Below are 25,319 nucleotides of genomic sequence, written 5' to 3'. Positions count from 1 at the left end.
ATGCCATACTGCCAGTATGTCAACCACAGGAGGTTGGTGGCACCTTAATTGGGGAGGACGGGCTCGTGGTAATGGCTGGAGCGGAATGGTACACCAAACATGGGGTTTCCGTGTGTCTGATACTATTCCATTCGCTCCGTTCCAGCCACTTGTTATGAGCCGTCCTCCATTCAGCAGCCTCCACTTGTGCCAACATTCCATTCAAACAATGCAGTCAAGCCACAGCAGTACACTGGCTAAAATCAGTGGATGATTGGATTTAGACAAGTTGTAAATGCAACAAGTACTGATATTGTATCACATGATAGCAAGAAAACAAACACTTGGACATTTATAGTCAGTTTACATGTATTATAGAAACTATTTATACAAATAATTGATATAAAACATGTATAAACTGCTATATGACAACATTTTAGATTGACAATAATTCTATTACACAATTTCTGATATATATCACATGCATTACTTTTATTTTCCTACATAAGTCAAATCAGGATTATGCCTCTACTGCCATTCATTCCAATTAGACTGGTATGTATTTCTCCCTGACCAATATGGCTGCCATTTTCACCCCATCCTGGAACGTTTAGGGTTGATGACATAGCCCCTCTAGTAATTTAATAGAATCTGTATGACAGCAACATGATCGCAAATCAACCGTACTCATACTGCAACCATGACCATAAACTGAACAGCTAACTCAGATAAACAGAAAGGCATGCAGCATTCATACGACACACACACACACACACATCTGTAGGATGGCGTGATTAGCTCGCCTCCTGACCCCTTGCCAGGCCGGTGATAGGAGACGGGCACGATACCACTCTGAAGGCTGAATGGTCACCTGACCACGGAGAGAAGAAGAGAAAGACGGACAGTCTATGTGCATACATCTACATGTGTTTCAGCACAGTATGTGTACAAATTAACAGAAACATGTGGACGTAGGTCGTCCATCTTTTAACATGTTCATATGAACATAACTGAACATGTTCCAAAGATCGAAGATCATCCCACACAAAAACACTCTTTGGTGTAGAGTTTTCATGGAAGGCGTTTTGCCTGGCTCGTGGAAGCCTGTATTTACACAAACTCATTTAGAAAATATACTCTCATATAGAAAACACTTGGGCTGAATGGACTGCTAAAATAAACCGTTTGTGGAGCATGTTGAGGATGCCTTAGACTGTTACTGTAGCGTACAACCAACTGTCAATTTGAAACATGGCTGTCGGGTGCATCACAGGTGGTCACCAGATGAAACCTCTGTAAGTGTGTACAGATGTAGGATCTACATTTGAACACCCTGTAATGCAGGACATGTAAAACCTGTGGTGTGCTTGAGATTTAAAAAGGCTTATGGAGTTTGTCATTTCTACTTTGAAAAATCAGACTTGATGTCCCCTTACAAAAAATGTATCAACCCCTACAAACATGTCCCTTAATTACAATCCACAGAATAATTATATTCCTGTTGTTGCGGGATTATTTTCCTGCTGTAGCAAACTGGCTCAAATTAAGATAATACATCTGAAGAAATGAAGAAATGGTCAGGTTATTTTCCTCAAGAGAGCCAAATATCTCAGGCATGGACATGACAGACAGCCACTGATGATTGCAGAGGGATGGAAAGAAAGAGAGACAGGAGACAAATACAAACTGAAAAAGTAAGGGCAGCAGAAAAAGAAGAAAGATTGAATGTGAGTAGACAGAGAGAGCATGAGCGAAGGAAAGGGAGAAGAAATATGAGCTGGATGGGGAATAATTGAAAGGTGTCTACACCGAGAGAGAGAGAGAGAGAGAGAGAGAGAGGGACAGAGGAGAGCTCACATTGTGAAAGATAGTGGCTAACACAGCGTTCCCCAAGGCATGCACATTTTTTGTCCTAGCACTACACAGGTGAATCAAATACTCAGATGGTTATTTGAATCAGATGTGCAGCACTAGGGCAAAAAAACTAAATGTGAGGGCCTCCTGGGTGGCGCAGTGGTTAAGGGCGCTGTACTGCAGCGCCAGCTGTGCCACCAGAGACTCTGGGTTCGCGCCCAGGCTCTGTCATAACCGGCCGTGACCGGGAGGTCCGAGGGGCGACACACAATTGGTCTAGCTTCGTCCGGGTTAGGGAGGGGTTGGCCGGTAGGGATATCCATGTCTCATCACATACCAGCGACTCCTGTGGCGGGCCGGGCGCAGTGCACGCTAACCAAGGTTGCCAGGTGCACGGTGTTTCCTCCGACACAGTGGTGCGGCTGGCTGGGTTGGATGCGTGCTGTGTTAAGAAGCAGTTGGTTGGGTTGTGTAGCAGAGGACGCATGACTTTCAACCTTCTGTCTCTCCCGAGCCTGTACGGGAGTTGTAGCGATGAGACAAGACAGTAGCTACTAAAAACAATTGGATACCACGAAATTGGGGAGAAAACTGGTAAAAAAAAATAAAAAAACTGAATGTGCAACAAGGGGGGAGTTTGCCCAGGACCGAGTTTGGAAAACCATGGGCTAACATCTGCTGGTAGCTCCTCCCCGTGCTGAGGAGGAAGCAGAAGCAGTTGATTGGTTGTCGGTCTGGACAGGCAGGTCATAGGAGTGAAGGAGGCCGGCTGGAACATACAAACATTAATCACATAAACCATAATTTGCAGAAAACCTAGCTAACCTGGTCCTAGTCAAATAAATGTTCAATATTCATTTGAGAAATGTTACCTTTATTTTCATGAATAGTATACTAAATGAATAGTAAATCATGCAGTCAATAATAGTTTATTTTGCATACATTTAACTGACTGGATGATTCATAATTTTTATAAATGTATCCTTATATTTCAATTCAGGTGACTTCATTGAGATCTTATCGAACCTCTCTCTTTGCGGGTGTACGTGTGTTCCTTCCTACCTGCCAGGCTTGAGACCAGGCTGTTTGTTTTTGTCATAGGTTTTCAGCATGACGCCCGGGATCCCCGCTACGGTTTTCCCCTGGTCTGACCGGAGGCTGGCCCCTGTCAGGGCAGAACGGTACACCCTGTGGAGCACCTGGCCCATTCACCAGGTATGTCAGGATGAGCTCAAGTGCGCGAGCTGGAAGCCTCAATCAAATACTATTTAAACTCAGGCCTATATAATGGATGTCATAATGGATGTCCCCAGCCAGTGTAAGACCAGGGAAGAGTGTTCACAGTTTCACACACAATGGGAGACTATGGTGTAAACAAACACACTTTATTTTAATGAGGCAGAGAAGGGAAGAGATGGGAAAGAGTGGCCGGGGGCATATGTGAACAAAGCAAGGCGGCAAAAGGACATTGAGTGTTGATTTACTTTTCAGAATTCCTTATCATTTAATATAAATGACACGCTTCATTAAATTACAATGGAGCAGGCAACTGGAGAGGGGTAGAATTTGGCAAAAGCGGCTGTCTCGAAGGATCGGGACGAATTTCAGATTTATTTGAGTCAACTGCTCTGTGGTGTTGCGTTTCAGCACAGAGACCGTCCTTGGTGAGTATTGCTGAATAGTTTCACACAGAATACTTTAAATACCGTATTGAATCGAGTTCCCGAAACCCCGAAAGTTGGCACGGTGTTCGATACTGCCGTTGTAGCGTGTATTACAGGACTGACATCAGCTATCTTACTTCAGCTATACCGCCCCAGGTTGCCTAGCGGTTAGTGCGTTGGGCCAGTAACTGAAAGGTCACCAGTTCAAATATCCAAGCCGACAAGATAAAACATCTGCCGATGTGCCATTGAGCAAGGCACTTAACCCTAATTTGCTCCAGGTGTGCTGTAATACTTTGGCTGACCCAGTAAAACAACACATTTCACGTCACCTACCAGGTCTATGTGACAATCATTTTTAGTATTTTTTTTTCATCTTTCCTTTTTCATTATATGACTTTATCTGCTTATTGACTTGTTTTTAAACTTGAAAGGAGAAAGAACCAAGGTAGTAAGAGATGTGGGATATATTGGACAGGTACAGGTACTACCAGATACTTCTACCTGGTAGGACTCAGAGGGATGTTAGGCCAAGGAGCCTTCTCTTTCCCCTGTTCCTCCACCTCACTTTCAGGAAGCTTTCTGACAGGCCTGGCCTACCAGGGAGACAAACCAGCATACCAAACACATGATTGGCTAAAAAATATGAAGACAAAACAGCATAGCAAGACTCGATGGGCAAAATATTTGACATGTTCTTTTGGCTAAATTCCTATCTATCGAGACTTGGAAGGAAGCAGAACGTCAACACTGTAACGTTGCTGGATGGTTGAATGTGTTGTCTCACTTGCTTGGGGAGGTGAAGGAGTGTGTGTGCTGCCTCTGGGAACTCTGAAGTCTTGTAGCCACAACCGGCTACCTTAGAGTCCTGGAACACACACAAATGTGTCAATGTTGTGTGTCTGTAACATGAGTGTAGTGAAAAAACTGTGTATGAAAAATGTATGCTGATTTCTCTGGTTTCACCAACCTTGTGAGAGCAAAGCCCCGGAGAAAGCTAACCACCTGTCTTTGAGTTTCTGTAGGGTGACAAACCAATGAGTATGGTTACATGCACACAATAATGCGATTACTGTGCATAGTCAGTTCGATTTGCAAGAAGAACGATTCCCCTAATAACCCTTTTTACATGGACACATCTGACATCAGATTACCTGATGGCACTCTGATAAATGCCCAAAAATTGCCAATCAAAATAAATGTTCCACCACAGCAAACATACTTTTTTGGGAAGCATATTTGATTCTGATTTCGGGACATATAAAGTTTGTATGTGAGGCTTACCTTTACTATGCTACACTCAGTTGTTCCGAACTCACTTCCCTTTTTTATTAAGAGGGAGGCTCTCGGCTGGTGCTAGCATATGCCCAGATCAAATACACTGCTGGAACACTGATTAAGGTGTTAACATGTCCTAAAAATTCAAAAGACTGCTCTGAAAACCAGGTGTTTCAATCGGTGTATGCTTACTTCAATTTTCACTTTACCCCGATTAAGATAAGCAGACGCATGCATAATCTGCCTACTGCAATAATCCGTTTAATATCAAATTATTAATGTGCATGAAAATGTCTTGGTCTGAGGTTCGGGTGTTGCTTATATCTATTTCAAATGCACTACATTCATAAGAAACCATTTTGACCATTTAGAGTGGTACTGTACCTCATACGATGAGGAGACAGTGGAGGGTTTAGGGAGAACACTGAGGAGACAGTGGAGGGTTTAGGGTGAACACTGAAGAGACAGTGGAGGGTTTAGGGAGAACACTGCGGAGACAGTGTAGGGTTTAGGGAGAACACTGAGGAGACAGTGGAGGGTTTAGGGAGAACACTGAGGGTACAGTGGAGGGTTTAGGGAGAACACTGAGGGTACAGTGGAGGGTTTAGGGAGAACACTGAGGAGACAGTGGATGGTTTAGGGTGAACACTGAAGAGACAGTGGAGGGTTTAGGGAGAACACTGAGGGTACAGTGGAGGGTTTAGGGTGAACACTGAAGAGACAGTGGAGGGATTAGGGAGAACACTGAGGAGACAGTGGATGGTTTAGGGAGAACACTGAGGGTACAGTGGAGGGTTTAGGGTGAACACTGAAGAGACAGTGGAGGGTTTAGGGAGAACACTGAGGAGACAGTGGAGGGTTTAGGGAGAACACTGAGGGTACAGTGGAGGGTTTAGGGAGAACACTGAGGGTACAGTGGAGGGTTTAGGGAGAACACTGAGGAGACAGTGGATGGTTTAGGTTGAACACTGAAGAGACAGTGGAGGGATTAGGGAGAACACTGAGGAGACAGTGGAGGGTTTAGGGAGAACACTGAGGAGACAGTGGAGGGTTTAGGGTGAACTCTGAGGAGACAGTGGAGGGTTTAGGGAGAACACTGAGGGTACAGTGGAGGGTTTAGGGAGAACACTGAGGAGACAGTGCAGGGTTTAGGGAGAACCCTGAAGAGACAGTGGAGGGTTTAGGGTGAACACTGAAGAGACAGCAGAGGGTTTAGGGTGAACACTGAAGAGACAGTGGAGGGTTTAGGGTGAACACTGAAGAGACAGTGGAGGGTTTAGGGAGAACACTGAGGAGACAGTGGAGGGTTTAGGGAGAACACTGAGGGTACAGTGGAGGGTTTAGGGTGAACACTGAAGAGACAGTGGAGGGTTTAGGGAGAACACTGAGAGTACAATGGAGGGAACACACAACTGACACAGCCACACACACGTCAGAGGAGAATACCACACACACACACACACACATACACACACACAAACAAAAACACACACACACACAACAACCATGACACTTTTCAAAGACACTCATGCATTAATTAGTATACACGAAACAGGCTCTCTTGGCAGGCTTTGCATCTTATTCAATGAAAGACAATGATGCAAACCTGAGTAATCTATTCCTCAGCATGTTTACACACTCAAACTCAGTCTCTATTTCACACACACTCACATTTTCTTTACCTCACATTATATTTTAACACTTTAGCATTTGTACTAAACTGATAATGGAGCCAAATTGAGTGTTTGATCCGAATATATGTCAATTGACCACAGTACTAACATGTCATTTCCAGCATGAGACATTCAAAACCCCATCATTTCTTTAGCTGGAGGTCTTCTATAAAACTGAGGGCCATCTTTTGACGTACTAGTTATATCAGATAAAAGTCTGTAATTTCCCACTGCGTTGAGGATATATCCCCCTGTGTCTGGGGATACGACGAAGTACCTTGTGGCTCCCAAGGTTTGGCAGCGAGTAGAGCACAGCGTGGAACAAGTCTGGGTCTCACTCCTTACCCCCGCTTAAACAACAGAACAGAAAGGAGGGATGGGGAGCAGACAGAGAGAGAGACACACAGAGAGAGAGAGAGAGACACAGAGAGAGAGAGAGAGAGAGGGAGAGGGAGAGAGAGAGAGGGAGAGAGAGAGAGGGAGAGAGGGAGAGGGAGAGAGAGAGAGGGAGAGAGAGAGAGTGAGAGAGAGTGAGAGAGGGAGAGGGATAGAGAGTGAGAGAGAGAGAGAGAGAGAGAGAGAGAGGGAGAGAGACAGAAAGCAAAAGAGAGAAATATGGGAAAGAGGAAGAGAGAGAACGTGAGTGAGACAGACAGACAGACAGACAGACAGACAGACAGACAGACAGACAGACAGACAGACAGACAGGAGAGCATGCAACCTGAAATACTTTTTTATTGTATGGGGGAGAGAGGGAGTAAATGGGGGTAACATTTCTACTATCCTGCCGAGGTCTTTGCTCATCATTACGGGCCGCACTAAGCTGCACACTGTCACACCCGATCCATCTGGCCCGCCGCCCCCGCACAGGGAAAGGAAGTGGCGAAGGAATCGTCAGGCTTTGAACTTCGAAAGTTGTGTTCCAGCACTGGTGTAACCCAGCCCTCTCTCTCTCTCTCTCTCTCAAGGAGCTCCCTGTTCTTTCCTTTCTGAGTTACTCTCTTTCTGTTTTCCTGTCTCTCACTATTTCTCTCTCTCTCAAGGAGCTTCTTAATCCTTCCTTCCTTTCTATCTCACTCACTCACTTTTTGTCTCTCTCACCCTTCCCCCTCCCTCTCTCTCTGTTTCTCTCTCCCACTCTCTCTCTCATTCCTTCCTTCAAACCTCTCACAGACAGACAGACAGACAGACAGACAGACAGACAGGCAGGCAGACAGACAGGCAGGCAGACAGGCAGGCAGACAGAGAGTTGTACTATAGCAGAGTCTTTCCCTGGAGGCTCTTGCCATTCCAATACTCCTAACTAAGCTCTCTCTCTCTCTCTCTCCCTCCCACAAATCCTGACAGACGTGTAGGGCCTTGGGGGCAGAACAGACAACCCAAGCCAAATTAGTGTCAGTTCTAGTGGAGGTATCATCCTCCCATGCCAAGACAAGAGAATATGGAAAGGAAACTAAAGGAAAATGAAGCCATTTGTCATAGAACACAAACAGGATTTACAACTTGAACTTGTATAACTGCTTTTGTTTCATATCCTTCAATAATATATACAGTACCAGTCAAAAGTTTGAACACAACATATATTTTATATTTTATATTCATTCATCAAAGTAGCCACCCTTTGCCTTGATGACAGCTTTGAAGATTCTTGGCATTCTCTCAACCAGTTTTGTGAGGAATGCTTTTCCAACAGTCTTGAAGTTCCCACATTTGCTAAGCACTTGTTGGCTGCTTTTTCTTCACTCTGCAGTCCAACTCACCCCAAACCATCTCAATTGTGATGAGGTTGGGTGATTATTGAGGCCAGGTCCTCTGATGCAGCACTCCATCACTCTCCTTCTTGGTCAAATAGCCCAGATGGGATGGTGTATCACTGCAGAATTCTGGGATATCTATTGCAGGTTAAGTGCCTTGAATTATAAATAAATCACTGACAGTGTCACCAGCAAAGCACCCCCACACCATCACACCTCCTCCTCTATGCTTCATGGTGGGAACTACACATACGGACATCATTCATTCACCTACTCTGCGTCTCACAAAGACACGATGGTTGGAGCCAAAAATCTCAAATCTGGACTCATCAGACCATAGGACAGATTTCCACCGGTTTAATTTCCATTGATAATGTTTCTTGGCCCAAGCAAGTCTCTTCTTATTATTGATGTCCTTTAGTAGTGGTTTCTTTGCAGCAATTTGACCATGAAGGCCTTACAATTGGCCATAATATGTACTTGGTCTTTTACCAAATAGGGCTATCTTCTGTATACCCCCTACCTTGTCACAACACAACTGATTGGCTCAAATGCATTAAGAAGGAAAGAAATTCCACAAATTACCTTTTAACAAGGCACACCTGTTAACTGAAATGCATTCCAGGTGACTATCTCATGACACCGATTGAAAGAATGCCAAGAATGTGCAAAGCTGTCATCAAGGCAAAGCGTGGCTACTTTGAAGAATCTCAAATCTAAAAATGTTTAACACTTTTTTGGTTGCCACATGATTCCATATGTGCTATTTCATAGTTTTGATGTCTTCACTATTATTCTACAATGTAGAACAATCCTTAAATGAGTAGGTGTGTCCAAACCATTGACTGGTACTATATATATAAAATAATACAATCAGGACAAATGAGGTAATGCACACATATCCAACATACAGCCATACAGTAATGTGCAGGGCTGCCAAACAGCAGTCCCTAGGGTCAAATGTGGCCAGACAGAACCTGTGGCCAGATAGAATGTACACAACTCAAAAAGCAATGAGCTATGCCAAACTGGCGGCGGCGAGTTACAAAAATACGCTGCACATATTTGCATGTTTTTGCTACGTGGAACGTGGAACGTCCTTGCCTTCTTGTGTTGCGTACGTAAGGTATAGATTAGGCTTAATACCAACCTCTGGAATGGGATTGCTCAGTGGTTCTCTCCTAAAATCATATAGCCCCTCCTACCCCCAACAGCTGTTCTAACCTCTGAACTGAGACAGTGCAGGATTAACTCCTTGAGTCCTGCGGGACGTACGTGTAACCCTCACCCCTCCCTGTGCCCCCCATTAACAGGGTTGTAACCTTAGACCACTCCCCATGGATCGCAGGGCTCCTTCTTTTGAACCATTCATGATTTGGCCAATTAACATGGTCTTATGGACACCACGGTGTGATGAAGAATACCCCTTACCACTGAGCACAAATTGGATGTATTGGATTGATAGTATTCTGCATTACTCTGTGTGCCTACCATTCTTCACTTTCATCACTACTATACATGTTTTTATGTCATGTCTCCACCTAACTCTGTTGGCCCCTGGTTTGGGAGAATTTTTGTTAAATTGGTTTCATCCGCGCTAGTGAGGAAGCCATGGAGTAGATCACATTTTTCCGAGCTCCTGCTGAAATTGCATTTATCTAAAACTTTCTTTGCACTTTGACCCAAAAAGAACTAGGAAACACAGCCTTTAAATGACGTGCTTTACTTTGTTCAACTTTTATTTTTGTTTTAATGCTGAAATGGCACATAACCTGCAAAAGTTTAAATTCAGCGGAGTCACTGGCAAAAGAGAAAACACTAGGCCCAAGACGAAGAGCTCGAGTTCTTCAACAAGTGGGAGCAGCGGCTCCTCCCCTCAGGGCTCAGTGAAAAAATGAACACCGAGGATTTGAAGGCTGAGATTCTTGCTGCCCTCAGAGCGGACATTTAATCTATGCTCAAGTCGGAACTCAAGAAGGCACTCAGTGAGGACTTTCATTTTATTAAGTCGGAGTTACAAGCAGTCAAGAATGAACTTGCAAAGCATACAGCAATAGTTCGTACTGAACTGGATACAGTTAAGAAAACTGTCTCCGACATGGAACGAGGCTTGTCAGCATGCTCGGACGACACGACTACGCTACATACCACGGTTAAGAAGCTTGAAACTGATGTGGCTAGCCTTAAGGAACAATGCATACATTTACAAGGTCATATGTGAAGATCCAATATCAGGATCATGGGGGTAACTGAGGACCCGGGCTCAAGTTCCACTTCATCAGTCTCAAAGTTAATGAAGGAAGCCCTCAATTTGGATAAAGACATCCTTGCAGACCGCTCACATCGGGGCTCTCAAGCAAGAAAGCCAGGCAGAAAATCTTGCGTCATTGTGGCTAAACTACACTGCTATCAATATTGTATTGATTTTTTTCGTGGTGCCAGAGAATTTGGCCCACTTCGATGCAATGGAACATCCATCTCTATTTCCCAGACGATGTCCCCAGCGTTGCTCGTGACCGTGCTGCTTTCAATGATGTCAAGAGTTGGAATCTGTGGAAGAACCGACGTTCGGTATGGTGTAGCCTTTCCTGCAAGGCGTCCGTATAATATACAACGGCACCGAGAAAAGTTCCAAGACCCCCATAAGGCAATGACCTTCGTAAAGGCGAACATTCTACTGAGGTCGGACGAAGCAAATGGCTGAATGTTCACCTATTTGGCGATTACGGTAATGGGCGAATGTGTCTACCACTGCTGACTCAGTCTCTCTTTTATAAATACAGTATAGCTTTGCCAGTGGCATCAGTTGATATTGTTATTATTAAGTAATGTTAGTGCCTTAGTTCTGGTGAGTCAATTCTCCTTTTGTTTTAATGTTTTATTTCATTACCATGAAGCTGCTCATTCCTATTTATGGACGGTACCAGTATCCAGGGTAGATAAAGCACAGTTCTATTGTTAGGTTACATAATTTCTTTAAAGACGTTGCCGCTAATTTAGTGGTATTGCTGTAAGATGTGGTTTATAAAATGTTTTATACTTTATTTTAAAACAGCATAGTTTTGGGTTGTAAATAAATATTTCTTATTTATTGATTTTGCACTTTTTAAATCCGTTTTAAATCCTATTTCAGTCAGGCTCTCTACTCGATAGGTCTAGTGTTCCCCACTACAAGCGCATTATGTGTGGATTTCTTTGTATGGGGATTAGCTGTTACCTTGTTTTATTAGGTGACCAGGATGGGTTTTCTTTTTCATACCAGACTTAATTTTTTGGGTTTATTTGCTTTTTAAATTTTTTTTAATGTAATGGCTCAGTTATTGTAATACGGCCTCTATCCTTTTCCCACCTGACTTTACATGGCTAGACCTAATATCATGAGATAGACAGCTGGTTGCTCAGTCACTTTTGCTAGCTGGAATGTTAAATCTTTAAATCACCCAGTGAAACATAAAATGGTTCTTTCTCATGTAAATCACCTTCATGTAGATATCGCCTTTCTTCAGGAGACACATCTCCACACTTTCTACCGCTCTCGTTTAAAAGGAGAGTGGATCGGTAAATCATATCATTCCAATTTTCCTTCTAAAACTAGAGGAACAGTCATTTTATTGAGTAAAAACATACTGTTCGTGATGTCAAGTGGCAGACTCAGCAGGCCGTTTCATTATTGTAGCAGGAATACACGTGTTATTTTGGCTAGCATTTATGCACCAAATTGGGATAACAGTTCATTCTTAACAAATGTTTTTTCTCGATTACCAAATATGGACACACCACCTAATATTAGGTGATGAAATGAATTGTGTACTGTCGCCCAATCTGGATCGTAGCTTTCCGAAGGTATCATCTTCATCAAAGACAGTATCCAGAATAGAAACTATGTCTTAAGACATATGGCATATCTGATGCGTTGCGTTTCCATAATTCCACAGCTAGGGAGTATTTTTTTTCTCACCAGTTCACAAGAGCTCACGTATAGACTACTTTTTCCTTGACAATCGCTTTCTGCCGCTTATCACGGAGTGTGATTACCAAGCTATAGTAATTTCCGATCGTCCCCCGCTTGAAACTACTTAGGCCAAATACACAGCCTAATTATCGCCCTTGGCGGCTTAACTCACGACTGCCATCAGAAGAAACCTTTGTTGTTTTTATATGAAGGCTTATCTAAGGGGCCAAATTATTTTGTACAAACGCAAGATTAAGGAAGTGCAATATTCAACGTCGAGGAGAATTTACAAATAAAATCTTGGATTTGGAAATGGCATATTCACACTCTTCATCCTCAGATTTACTAAAACAATGTTTGACACTTCAAACAGAGTTTGATCTTCTTTCAACTTGATAAGCTGAAAATATAATTAGTGAATCTTGATACAAAAAGGATAAACATGGAGAGAAATCATGTTCATAATTGACCATACCTGAGATAACTGAAGAGCTGGGTAACAAATCTATTGATCGTTTAGAGGTCAATTCATGCTTTCATAACTTTTACTCACAATTATACAATTCCGAATCTGCTGGTAATGATACCTTACTCGACACCTTCTTTAAGAACTTATATATTCCTACAGTTGAACCTGAGATAGCTGCAGAATTAGAAGAACAATCCTCTGTAGAAGAGATTGCGTTGGCAATTAAATCTATGCAGTGTGGTAAATCCCCTGGACCCAACAGATTTCAGAGCGAATTCTTAAAACAATTCTCAGATCAACTCTCTCCCCTCTATTTGAAGAATCATTCTCCTCAAACTCTTTACCCTCAACATTGAGACAAGCGTCTATTTCAAAAAAACTATTCAGTGTGGTTCATATAGGCCAATTTCTTTACTGAATTGCGATGTAAATGATACTTCTAAAATGATTGCCTGCCAATTTGAGTCAGTCCTTTCCTCCATTATCTCTACAGATCAAACTTGTTTAACTTGTTATGGCTGCAATCCCGATATCGGGATAAGTGTCATCAACAACCACTGAATAGCATAGACACACAATAAATATTACTATAAATATTTATATTCATGAAATCACAAGTGCAATATAGGAAAACACAGCTTAGCCTTTTGTTAATCCACCTGTCATGTCAGATTTTGAAATTATGCTTTACAGTGAAAGCAATCCAAGCGTTTGTGTAAGTTTATCGATCGCACGATAAAACATTAAGTACACTTAGCATCAGGTAGCTCGGTCACGAAAATCAGAAAAGCAATCAAATTAATCATTTACCTTTGATGATCTTCGGATGTTTTCACTCACGAGACTCCCAGTTACACAACAAATGTTCCTTTTGTTCCATTAAGATTATTTTTAGATCCAAAATACTTCTGTTTGTTTGTCGCGTTATGTTCAGAAATCCACAGGAAAGAGCGGTCATGACAACGCAGACAAATTCCAAATTGTTTCCATAATGTCCACAGAAACATGTCAAACGTTTTTTATAATCAATCCTCAGGTTGTTTTTAAAATATATAATTGATAATATATCAACCGCAAATGTCTTTCACAGTAGGAGAGGGAAAAGCAATACCTATCCAAACTCTGTTGCGCGAGCAAAACTCATGTGACCACTTGAAGCCTGAAACTATATCTGAAGACTGTTGACACCTTGAGGAAGCGATATGAAAAGGAATCTGGTTCATATCCCTTTAAATGGATAAAGGGAGGCTATGGAACATGGAGTTTTCAAAATAGAAGCCACTTCCTGTTTTGATTTTCTTCAGGGTTTCGCCTGCAATATCAGTTCTGTTATACTCACAAACAATATTTTGACAGTTCTGGAAACTTTAGAGTGTTTTCTATCCAATACTAATAATAATATGCATATATTAGCAACTGAGACTGAGGAGCTAGCCATTTACAAGGGGCACCTTTTCATCCAAGCTACTCAATACTGCCCCTGCAGCCATAAAAAGTTAATTAAAAATCAACATTATTTTTTCAACATCAGACGTCTTTATAATATACTTTATAATCCCTCTTCATCTGACACACCAGATATATTGTTATTACTTAATGCTGTGAAGGCATTTGATCAAGTGGAATGGGATTATCCATTTCATACTCTCAAACAATCTGGATTCGGTCGCATTTTTATGTACTGGATCAAAGTCCTTTACTCCTCCCCTACGGTTGCAGTGCACACAAATAACCGTTCATCCTTTTTCCAGCTTCAACGTGGGACAAGACAGGGTTGTCCTCTATCCCCTAAGCTGTTTGCAATTGAGCCTTTAGCCATCCAATACATAATAACACCACTATCAAATGTATTCGAAGAGGGGGCTTAGAGCAGAAAGTTTCACTCTATGCCGATAACATGCTGTTATATATGTCTGACCCTTTAACTTCCAGAGATCCAGGTTCTACTAAATACAGTTGGTAAATATCCAGGTATGACGTTAATCTACAAAAAAGGTAATTGATGCTTATCAACCCTTCTGCCATGCAAATTATTTTTTGTCATATTCCCTTCAGAATGACTCCACAGAAATTGAAATATTTGGGAATTTGGGTCACACACAATTTCAAAGATCTCTATAAAGCCAATTTCCCTACCTTGATACTCTGTCTGAAACAGGATATTGAATGCTGGGATTTACTTTCTATTTCCTTGGGCAGAAGAATTAACACTGTTAAAATTAATGTATTACGTGATGTTTGATACTTATTTCAATGCATTCCAATCTTTCTGACAAAATCTTTTTTTTATCTCCACAGAAGCCATAAACTGATATCTGATTTTATTTGGAACAAGAAAAACTCTTGGATACGTAAGAGCGTATTGCAGAGATCTCATACCCAGGGTGGTCTAGCACTTCTGAACTTTCAATATTATTACTGGGCAGCTAACAATGAATCATTCTATATTGGATGACAGAAATCCCTGATGTTATAGGTCCGAAATTGTTGACCTTGGAGATATCATCCTGCGGCCCAACCTCATTACTCTGCCTTACTCTGCTCAAAACTTGCATTAGCTGAGCCTGTTTCCAAATGCACAAAAAACATTGGAAACAAGTTCAGGTGATTGTTTGGTTTCAGTGAATTTTCAACTTCTGCCCCATTATTAAAGAACCATACATTCTCTCCATCATTATTAGATCGGGCGTTTCATATCTGGTGTGGAAAAGGGATCTTCTCCCCGAACGACTTGTGCATTGATATGGATTTTGCATCTTTTGAACAGTTAGTACAAAAGTTCAATATTCCTAGATCCCATTTCTTTAGACACCTGTAATTGTGTAGTTTTGTATCTTCATACTCTAGCCACTTCCCATCACGCCCACCTACCTCCCTTCTAGATTCTATTTTTAAAGTGAACCCTTTAGAAATGGGCTCCTAAGTGGCGCAGTGGTCTAAGGCACTGCATCTCAGAGCAAGAGGTGTCACTACAGTCCCTGGTTTGAGTCCAGGCTCTATCACATCCGGCCTCCATGTCTGGGAGTCCCATAGGGCGGCATACAATTGGCCCAGTGTCGTCCAGGTTTGGCCGGGGTAGGCTGTCATTGTAAATAAAAATGTGTTCTTAACTGACTTGCCTAGTTAAATTAAGGTTACATTTAAAAAAATCTTTTTTGTATCCAAATCCGGCTTTAAACTTCTTCACAACAGTATCTCGGACCTGCCTGGTGTGTTCCTTGTTCTTCATGATGCTCTCTGCGCTTTTAACGGACCTCTGAGACTATCACAGTGCAGGTGCATTTATACGGAGACTTGATTACACACAGGTGGATTGTATTTATCATCATTAGTCATTTAGGTCAACATTGGATCATTCAGAGATCCTCACTGAACTTCTGGAGAGAGTTTGCTGCACTGAAAGTAAAGGGGCTGAATAATTTTGCACGCCCAATTTTTCAGTTTTTGAACTGTAAAAAAAGTTTGAAATATCCAATAAATGTCGTTCCACTTCATGATTGTGTCCCACTTGTTGTTGATTCTTCACAAAAAAATACAGTTTTATATCTTTATGTTTGAAGCCTGAAATGTGGCAAAAGGTCGCATAGTTCAAGGGGGCCGAATACTTTCGCAAGGCACTGTATATGTCTAAGACATTCTGTAATTCAATGTAAAGTAGTTCATTAGCTGCATTGGTCAAAGGTAAAATGATCCCAGATTAGACCATAAATAGATCCCACATGGGACCGATGCCAGCAGGCTCCTGATACGTTATGACATGTTTTGGACTTGCCTGAAATGGACAGATATCTGGATATCAATGAGACATCTTCTAAGATACTGGAGAGACCTACAGAACCTTCTGGCTTTATTGCATTATCCAGAGTGGCACCACAGGAGGCCCGTCTAAACAGATCCATGGGCAACATGCCGGTATTTACTACTCTTCTAGCTAGACGTCTTATACTATTCAAGTGGAAGGATCAGTTTCCTCCTACTTTTAACCATTGGATAAAATAAGTTATGCAACATCTCAAGCTAGAGAAAATACGCTACTCCGTTAGGGGATCTGCAATTTTATAATACCTGGAAACGTTTCCTATCCTTTGTAGAAGACATGGACCCAGCTAACTCCATTAACCAACCCAAATTAGAATGTGTATCATTATTTTTACTCTTTTAACATTTTGTTTTATAGTATCTTTGTATTTTTTTGTACTATTTGATTATATTACTCACTGTATATCATGCCTGCTTTAAGTCTGGTTTTGGGGTGGTGCTCTGTTAGAGCATAGGGGGTTGGGGTGGGTTTGATTTGATTTGGTAGGGGATCAGTGTGTGTTCTGCCCTCTACCTATTCTGTCTGTTATCTGTAGAATCATAAAAAATGCCAAATAAAAAACCCTCTGGTTTCATCCCAGAATGTTGGCATTAAGAGTCTGTGGACTTAAGTTTAGTGCTCTGTGAAAGAGCTATTTTCAGTTAATCATATTTTGGGGGAATCCTCTTAAACGCACCAATGGAAGTGTGCCAGGGTGCCAAATTCATCATTTGAAGGCAGGAATGTTCGTGCCAGAGCAAAGAGGTTAAAAGCACTCCTCCGCTCCTTCTCTTCACCTTTCTTTCTTCCTCCGTTCCTTCCTGCCTTTCTAATTTCCTTCCTTCAGGGGTAGAAGAAGGAGAAAAAGGGTCTTTCTCTGAGCCCTCGGCTCCATGAGAGCGCCAGCTCTGCCACTGCTACCTCTAAATTAGCATAACGCACTTATCGCTCCCAGTTCGCCTGGACCTTGCCCTGTTGCCTAGCAACCCAAACATCTGCATGGCTTATCGTGGGGGAAGGGGGGTTAGGGGACAGTGAGAGGGGGGACATTTTCTCTCCTTTTAGAGGTAATGGCCACCTGTTTTCTCCAACACGATCATAAATCTGATCCTTCCTTCACTTGTAGCACTTCAGTGCCTGAAGATACTACTAGTTAGCATTGTAGTGACAAGACTGAGACTTGAATACAGGGACATGAATACTGTATGTACTAGCCTAGTGCGTTTATGTTTCTGGCTTGTAAAATCTTGTGTTTGCAGCACCTTGGTTTCAGCACGCTGCAGCAGCCACAGTGGAGATGGTGGTGTCGTGATTTAGATTCAAAGTTATTGAGAGATATGGGGGTCAAACACAAACACAGGCTATAATGACACAAACACACTATACTGTACTCACACATGCACACACACACACACACAAACACACACACACACACACACACACACACACACACACACACACACACACACACACACACACACACACACACACACATTGCTACAAGGAAATGGAAATACAATGGATATAAAAGGTATCAATAACCTACTGGTCCCTGTTAACTAGCAGAACTACAGGCACCAATAACCTACTGGCCTCCGTTAACCAGCAGAACTACAGGCATCAATAACTTACTGGCCTCCATTAACCAGCAGAACTACAGGCACCAATAACCTACTGGCCTCCGTTAACCAGCAGAACTACAGGCATCAATAACTTACTGGCCTCCATTAACCAGCAGAACTACAGGCATCAATAACTTACTGGCCTCCATTAACCAGCAGAACTACAGGCATCAATAACTTACTGGCCTCCGTTAACTAGCAGAACTACAGGCATCAATAACTTACTGGCCTCCGTTAACCAGCAGAACTACAGGCACCAATAACCTACTGGCCTCCGCTAACTAGAAGAACTACAGGCATCAATAACTTACTGGCCTCCGTTAACCAGCAGAACTACAGGCACCATTAACTATCAGAACTACAGGCATCCATAACCTACTGGCCCCTGTTAACTAGCAGAACTACAGGCATCAATAACCTACTGGCCCCTGTTAACTAGCAGAACTACAGGCACCAATAACCTACTGGCCTCCGTTAACTAGCAGAACTACAGGCATCAATAACTTACTGGCCTCCATTAACCAGCAGAACTACAGGCATCAATAACTTACTGGCCTCTGTTAACCAGCAGAACTACAGGCACCAATAACCTACAGGCCCCCGTTAACTAGAAGAACCACAGGCATCCATAACCTACTGGCCCCTGTTAACTAGCAGAACTACAGGCATCAATAACCTACTGGCCCCTGTTAACTAGCAGAACTACAGGCATCCATAACCTACTGGCCCCTGTTAACCAGCAGAACTACAGGCATCCATAACCTACTGGCCCCTGTTAACTAGCAGAACTACAGGCATCAATAACCTACTGGCCCCTGTTAACTAGCAGAACTACAGGCACCAATAACCTACTGGCCTCCGTTAACTAGCAGAACTACAGGCATCAATAACCTACAGGCCCCCGTTAACTAGAAGAACCACAGGCATCCATAACCTACTGGCCCCTGTTAACTAGCAGAACTACAGGCATCAATAACCTACTGGCCCCTGTTAACTAGCAGAACTACAGGCACCAATAACCTACTGGCCCCCTTTAAGTAGCAGAACTACAGGCATCAATAACCTACTGGCCCCCTTTAAGTAGCAGAACTACAGGCATCAATAACCTACTGGCCCCCTTTAAGTAGAAGAACTACAGGCATCAATAACCTACTGGCCCCCTTTAATTAGCAGAACTACAGGCATCAATAACCTACTGGCCCCCTTTAAGTAGCAGAACTACAGGCATCAATAACCTACTGGCCCCCTTTAAGTAGCAGAACTACAGGCATCAATAACATACTGGCCCCCTTTAATTAGCAGAACTACAGGCATCAATAACCTACTGGCCCCCATTAACTAGCAGAACCACAGATATCAATAACCTAGTTGAACTTGTTTTTTTTTGTTGAACAGTCAAATTCAATAACTGTGGTTCCAATATGCAGTTTCCAGTAGCTACCTGTGCAGGATCTGCCTGGGGGGGGGGATAAAGGGGATAAATAGACACTATATATGCAAAAGTATGTGTCCCAGGGATAAATACACCTTTCCCCCCCATAGTCTGAGGAGACTCTCTCAATGCAGACATACTGTTGTTTTTGGTTGCGGTATTTTAGGGGTTCTTTGTGTTCATTTGTTTTGGCACCTCTCAACACCCCTCATTATCACCATCTATGCACGCATCCACTTACTTACACTACTGACTACACACACACCATTGTTACTTGGATATAGTTTATTAAATAAATATATTTATTATTTCTTTATTTCTGCGTTGTCTCCCTCTTTGTTACTGGCTACGAGCTGGTTCATAACACACTGTCATAGGATGCCACCTATCCAACAAGTCAAAGCAAATTTCTGCCCCGCTAGATCTGCCCCGGTCAACTGTAAGTGCTGTTACTGTGAAGTGGAAACTTCTAGTAGCAACAATGGCTCAGGCGCGAAGTGATAGGCCACACAAGGTCACAGTACAGGACCACCGAGTGCTGAAGCGTGTAACGCATAAAACTGCCTCTGGAAGCAACGTCAGCACAATAACTGCTCGTCAGGAGCTTCATGAAATGGGTTTCCATGGCCGAGGAGCCGCACAAAACCCTAAGAACACCATGCGCAGTGCCAAGTGTTGAGTGGTGTAAAGCTCGCCGCTATTGGACTCTGGAGCAGTCGAAACGCGTTCTCTGGAGATGATGCATCACGCCTCACCATCTGGCAGTCCGACGGACGAATCTGGGTTTGGTGGATGCCAGGAGAATGCTTCCTGGCCCAATTCATAGTGCCAACTGTAAAGTTTGGTGGAGGAGAAACAATGGTCTGGGTCTGTTTTTCATGGTTCGGACAAGGCCCCTTAGTTCCAGTGAAGGGAAATCTTAACATTACAGCATAAAATAACATTCTAGACGTTTCTATGTCCAACTTTGTGGCAACAGTTTGTGGAATGCCCTTTCCTGTTTCAGCATGACAATGCCCCCAGTGCAAAAAGCAATGTCCATACAGAAGTGGTTTGTCGAGATCGGTGTGAAGAACTTGAGTGGTCTGCACAGAGCCCTAACCTCAACCCAATCGAACACCTTTGGGATGAATTGGAACGCCAACTGAGAGCCAGGCCTAATCGCCCAACATCAGTGCCCGACCTCCCTAATGCTCTTGTGGCTGAATGGAAGCAAGTCCCCACAGCAATGTTCCGACATCTAGTGGAAAGCCTTCCCAGAAGAGTGGAGGCTGTTATATTTGCAAAGGGGTAATGGTGGAAAAAGTACTCAATTGTCATACTTGAGTAAAAGTAAAGATACCTTAACAGAAAATAACTCCTTTAAAAGTGTTTCACCCAGTAAAATACTACTTGAGTAAAAGTCTAAAATAATTTGTTTTTAAGTATACTTAAGTATCAAAAGTAAAAGTATAAATAATTTCAAATTCCTTATATTACAGTTTTTCTCAATTGCTAAACCACAATTTCTGAAACCTTGCTCCATTTCCTGAAAACATTACAGTTTTTTCCGATTGCTAAACGACAGTGGGCACAACTGGAGTCACATGTGCAAAACTCTAACTACAGTCTGCACTACCAACAGTCACCTGAGCTAAACAGTTCACATCACCTGCAAAACTCATTCCAAGCAACACAACTCTTAACACATGGCTCAAAACATGCTCAGTGCAGCCAAACACTATGCACAACCCTCACTGAGATAACACACACTGTCACTCAGAACACACTGAGAGTAAAAACACTAGCATCAAACACCAATACAGAAAATACAAACTTTTCATCTTTACAGTTTGAACAATTTCAGTGACTTCATACAAAGTAATATTTTCTTCAAAGAAAAGAGTGACATTCTTTCACATGATTTCTTAAAATTTTTAGAACATAACAATTCTTTAAGGTAAATGAAAATTAGCAGTTTGCTACAATAGTCTGTAGTAATTTACAGAATTACAGTAATGAGAAAAAAAAGGTAGAAACTAAAAGTACATACTGTAATTCGAACAAATAATTGAGGGGCTAATCCTGCCTCTCTCTAGCATCAGGCCACAGGTTTTCTTCAACATCACATCTAATGTTTTCTCTTGCCATGCACCTGGGGAAGAACCTTCTGGAGTGCCTTATCCATCCCTGGCAGTCCTCTGGACTCGTGTCCTCACATCCGGCACGCATGGCTTCCAAAAGAGACATTTGGTCATGTGGGTGGTGACCAAACACTTTCCACCTCCAGGCAGAGAAAAACTCCTCTATTGGGTTGAGGAAGGGTAAATATGCAGGCAGGTACAAAACCATAAATCTGTGATGTGCTGCAAACCAATCTGTGACAGCTGCAGAGTGGTGAAAAGCAACGTTATCGCAAACTATGACAAAAACTTGAGTTTCTTACTGGCTCACCCTGTTCTGCTGGCACTAGCTGAGCATAGAGCTGGTCTAGGAAAGCTATAAGCCTTTCTGTGTTGTATGGGCCAATGAGTGGTGTGTTGAGAAGCAAACCATCATTGGCCATTGCAGCACACATGGTGATATTTCCCCCCCTTTGGCCTGGAACCTCCACAGTGGCCCTTTGACCTATAACATTCCTTCCTCTGCGCAGTGTTTTGGCAAGGTTAAATCCAGCTTCATCGATAAATACAAATGAATGTGGTCTTTCCAGTGCTTCCACCTCCATTACTCTCTGAAAAACAGTAAGTGCACAGTTTTACTGTAGAAATGCTAGTGTTTTTTTTTTTACTGTAAATATTTTGTATAGCTGTGTACGTAACCTCAGACGTCTTACCTGGACATATTGGTATCTTTGCTCTTTTACCCGTTCACTGTTTCTCTCGAACGGTACAGTGTATAACTGTTTCATTGTAACTTGGTGTTTCTTTAGGACTCGAGCAATAGTTGTTGTGTTGACAGAATTAACATTTTCAAATATATCATTATCGGCCAGCACTCTATCTTGAATCTCCCGCAGTTTTAATTGCATTGTTGACAGCAACCATGTCAACAATAGCATTTTCCTGCGCATCTGAAAATATTTTTCCTCTTCCCCCTGTTGGGGGCAGCCTTTGGGTCCTGTTGTAAAAATACATTTTACAGTCAAACTTACTGTAATATATATCTGTGTAAATATTCTATAATTGCAATACAAAATAGATTCCTGTAATGTTTTCATTTACTGTAAGGATGTAACTCTCACCTGTTTGTATGATGGAAAGCATTACAGATGCCACTGTGGATCTTTGCAGATTGGGTTGCACCCTCAACCCTGCCTCTCTCAATGAGAGACCATGGTTCACAACATGGTCTATAAGTGTAGCCCTTATTGAATCCGAAATAACAGCTCTTTGTCTTCTTTGTCTTCCTCCATGCATCCGCCCTCTCCCTGCCACCCTTCTCCCTCCGAACCCATCTTCCTTGTTCCATTTCCAAAATGAGTCTTTCTGAGCTCTACCTATATATACTGTAATATGTGTGTGTGTTCACTAACAAGTCTAAAACAAGACACCTGCTTAGCCTTTCAGCTGAAATTTCAATCAGCAGTGTTTGAAAGGCACAAGGCTGAAATCTATTCCGTTTTGAATGTGTGGTTCACAGTTTTGACAGCAGTGTGTTAGCATTTGAACAAAGTGCTGTAAATCCACAGTGTTGTGCAGGTTGTGGTTAAAGTCATGGGATAAGTGTGTAGAGTTTTGAAAACTGTGTTCAAGCAATGAAAAACGAACTAGAGTTTGGTCCACATGAACTGCTGCTGTGCATACTGTAGTTAGAGTTTTGCACATGTGACTCCAGTTGTGTCCACTGTCGTTTAGCAATCAAAAAAAACTATAATCACAAAACCTCATCTTCAAACACTATTTACATAACCTCTGACTCCTCTTGCAAAATGAAACATTCGCCTCAAAACAGTTTTACCTGTGTTCAAAATCAAACACTGCTCTCAAATCATAAACAAAGTGATCAAAATGATATACACTCTCAAGCAGTCAGTAAACAATACACCAAAAAATAGAAAACACATTGTTCAAAACATACAATTCTCAGGGAGAAGTACATTTTTAATCAACAAAAAAAATCATATTTTTCCTTCATTGTCTTTTGATGAACGAAAACAGGTTCTATCATAGTAGCTCAAAATTGATCAGAAATTACTACTCTGCTTTGCTCTTTGTAATTTTGCTTTTTGTTCTTCCTCCTCCTTGTACCCCTATTTTTACAGTACTGTACCCTGCATCTCACAAACTTGTCCTTGTGATACTGTAATTCTTGTTCTTTGTTGATATGAACCTAAAACCAGTCAAAATCTATTGAGCAGTCAGTACTGTTAATAAATGGAAAGCACAATGTTCAGGGCCATACAATTTGTCCATTGTACAGTATACAGCCTACAATGCACTGTACTACAGTATCCATTCTCAGACTTTCTCCTTCCCACCTTCAACAACCTGTTTGCTCTCTGAACTGGCTTTCATTGGTTGTGTCGCATCATTTGAAACAGGTTAAATCAATTTTGAGTGGTTGTGTTCAATCAATTACATATCTTCTCTATTTGTATTTGATTGTTGCCACTTGTGTTTACCAGTATGAATGACATGTGCATTCCAGTGCAGAATGTGTTTTGAGAATGAGAATGTGTTTAGAGTTTTGCTGAAAAGTCTAAGTGAGATCTGCAAATGAATGTTTTACCATGTGAAATGTTTTAAGATATTGACAACAGACTGTATAATTAGCTCAATGAGTCCAGGCAACTGAGAACTTTGTTCAGCCAATGGGTTTTAGTGTTTAGCAATTGAGAAAAACTGTAAAACCACTACAGGGTTGGTGGGTCCCCCTCGGGACGGTTGAGCTAACACAGGCTAATGCGATTAGCATGATTTTGGCAGAAAGCTTAAATTCTTGTTAATCTAACTGCACTGTCCAATTTACTGTAGCTATTGCAGTGAATTAATACCATGATATTGTTTGAGGAGAGTGCACAGTCATGAACTTGAAAAGTTATTTGTAAACCAATTAGGCACTTTTGGGCAGTCTTGATACAAAATGTTGAACAGAAATACAATGGTTCATTGGTTCAGTCTTAAACTGTGCAGATACACTGCTGCCATCTAGTGGTCAAAATATAAACAGTGCTTGGGCTGGAATAATACATTATGGCCTTTCTCTTGCATTTCAAAAATACCAAACAACACATGTTTTTTTCTTTGTATTATATTTTACCAGAGCTAATGTATTAAATTCTCCTACATTCACTTCACATTTCCACAGATTTCAAAGTGTTTCCTTTCAAATGTAATCAAGAATATGCATATCCTTGCGTCAGGTCCTACAGGAAGTTAGATTTGGGTATGTCATTTTAGGCGAAAATTGAAAAAAAGGGTCCGATCAAGCAAACCAGATGATGGCACATTTATTTGAGATGTTTTTAAATGTATAGATAGCCAACGGTACACTCCAACACTCAGACATCATTTACAAACAAAGCATTTTTGTTTTGTGAGTTCGCCAGATCAGAGGCAATATGGATGACCAGGGATGTTCTCTTGATAAGCGCATGAATTGGACCATTTTCCTGTCAAAATGTAACAAGTACTTTTGGGTGTCAGGGAAAATGTATGAAGTAAAAAGTAAAGTACAGTGAGAGAGGTGAGTGAGTGAGAGAGGTGAGTGAAAGAGAGAGTGGTGAATGAAAGACAGAGAGAGAGGTGAGGGAAAGAGAGAGTGAGAAAGGTGAGTGAAAGAGAGGGAGAGCTGAGTGAAATACAGAGAGAGAGAGATGAGTGAAAGACAGAGAGAGAGGTGAATAAAAACAGAGAAAGGTG

General features: G+C 41.9%; 1 pseudogene; it reads right to left on the bottom strand.

Moving 5' to 3' along the window:
* Positions 1-773: 773 nt before the first annotated feature.
* LOC135515518 (focadhesin-like) overlaps positions 774-25,319 on the bottom strand; it is a 35,877-nt pseudogene continuing 11,331 nt past the window's right edge.

Source organism: Oncorhynchus masou, chromosome 27 (genome assembly GCF_036934945.1).
Source record: "Oncorhynchus masou masou isolate Uvic2021 chromosome 27, UVic_Omas_1.1, whole genome shotgun sequence".
NCBI lineage: Eukaryota > Metazoa > Chordata > Actinopteri > Salmoniformes > Salmonidae > Oncorhynchus > Oncorhynchus masou.
The sequence above is the reverse complement of the archived record's forward strand: the minus strand, read 5'-3'. Positions and strand labels throughout refer to the sequence as shown.